The 2,146-nt window shown below is 36.3% G+C and overlaps 1 pseudogene across 1 annotated transcript; it reads right to left on the bottom strand.

Moving 5' to 3' along the window:
- Nucleotides 1–239: 239 nt before the first annotated feature.
- On the bottom strand, nt 240–853 carry LOC311167582 (large ribosomal subunit protein eL21-like; annotated as a pseudogene). Its single transcript has one exon. The product of its transcript is annotated as a large ribosomal subunit protein eL21-like (transcript).
- Between the last annotated feature and the right edge of the window lie 1,293 nt (nt 854–2,146).

Raw genomic sequence — 2,146 nt, 5'->3', positions numbered from 1 at the left:
TCTAAAATTATTTTATTTAAAATTACTAAAATTTCAGGTTTACATTTTGCTCCTTATTTTAAAGAAGCTGAAATTTTAATGTCATGTAACTGAAAGGACAAAACTTAAACCATGTGTTTAAGTGTAAGACATTCAGTGCAAAGGGATGATAGTACAATCATTGCTTCAATATTTTACAATCTAGAAAAAAAAAAACTAGGGTGTTATAAATTTCAACAGAGGTAAAGTAAAATGTGTGTTTTTAAAAAAAGGTTTATTTTTTTTCCAATGAATTACGATATAATTAAAAGTCTGCTTTAAATATTTTTTTAGAGAGGGGACACCACACCTCTGCTCAATTAGGAGAAACATTTTTATAGTCCAGATCTCTTTTATTTCTTTTTGCACACCTATCATGCCATGAATTCATAGGGAATAGGTTCTAGCAGCTCAGGCTCCTTCCCACAGGTTCTCACAAAGTGTGCTTCTCCAGGTGGCGCAAGCACCCTTCTCTTTGGCTTCCTTTTTCTTCTGATCATTTTCTTTCACCCGTTTCAGGAAGCTATCTCGGCTCTTAGAGTGCTTAATGTGCTCTGTACGAACATTAATTCTCTTTGCAAGAATCTTGCCCTTTACTTGCTTGTTTACAACAATGCCAACTGCATGCTGGGCAACATTATAGACTCTTCCGGTTTTGCCATGGTAACACCTGTGGGGCATTCCTTTCTGAACAGTGCCCATCCCCTTGATGTCTACAATTATCATCTTTCTTACAGATTCGCATGTATGGGGCCAGAGGAACAACTCCATGTTTTCTAAAAGGCCTAGAGAACATATAGTGGGTCCCTGTTCTCTTTCCCTTTGTGTTAGTCATTTTGGCGACTTACTGAGAGATGGCGGTTCAGGCTGAAAAGCTAAAAAAGGGTTTACTATCAAATTAAAACTCATTATCTTTGAAATAAAGTCCCATAAAACAGAAAAGCAAAAGAAAATATTTAAAGTTAAAGGCATCCTAAAAAAAATGTTATGTGGTCCTCTAACTCACTATAATAGCAATTAAATTAAACTTTAATATTTCTAGTGTGCTTATTGATACCAAACTTAAATTTCTGATTTGCAAGAAGAACTAAAGTATTCTTGGACTGTCTTTACTAATTTTTAATAATCTGGTCAGCATTGCTAAGCCTTGTCAGAAAAATAAGATCTGCTCTGGAAAATCTTTGTCACTCCAGGTAATTAAATATGTTATAAAAATCTGTACATTTCTTAATCCTATGCAGACTGCCATAATATCAAATATTCTAAAATAGTAAAGATTTTCTTTGAAAGTCTTGAAAGGACACCTAAGACATCTGATAAAGTAGTTTTTCTTGTGAAAAACAAATTGGATCAATTTGAGTGTATTAAAACCAGTAAAGAAACATTTATTACCATTTAAAAAATGGTTACATGGGCCTCCCCAGTGGCGCAGCATGTTGAGCGCAGCACTATGAAGCTGGCCGCAGCCTCACCAGTGTGAGTTCGATTCCCCACTGGCCAGGGAGATACCCATATGGCGTGGCAGACCTCTCTTTTCTCACCCGCTGCTTCCCTCAGCAGTGTTTTCGGTCCGTCTGCCTGTTCTGCTCTCCTTTCACCTGCCCATGCCTCTGGCCTATACCCCAAGTTCTTGTATAAATAAATAAATATTTTTGAAAAAAATGGTTACACATTTTCAGCATAAAAATATCCGAATATGAGTGATTCTAGAATTTATGAGTTCTTAAAACTTCATACTTTCTGGTGGGTGGTCCCTAGAACTGGCCTTAAAGCAGCGACCAAGTGATCACCTGCCTCCTTCAGGGAACACAAAACAATTGTTAATTTTGATTTTTACTTTATTATAATTAGTCTTTTTCCTGGTCCCTTATTTAGGTTTTCTAAATTCCTGCCATGAGTGAGACCATCTGGTATTTTTCTTTTTCTTTCTGGCTTATTTTGCTGAGCATGATCCCTTTCCAGCTCCATCCATGTTGCTGCAAATTGCATGAGTTTATCTTTTTGAATGCTGAGTAATATTCCATTGTGTATATGTACCACATCTTCTTGATCCAGTCATCTATTTTTGGGCATTTGGGTTGTTTCCATAAATCAACGAGCAACTATAAACCAGAGACACACTACAGCG

This window comes from Talpa europaea, assembly GCF_964194135.1.
Source record: "Talpa europaea genome assembly, chromosome: 2".
Lineage (NCBI taxonomy): Eukaryota > Metazoa > Chordata > Mammalia > Eulipotyphla > Talpidae > Talpa > Talpa europaea.
This window is presented reverse-complemented; position numbering and strand designations above follow the sequence as displayed.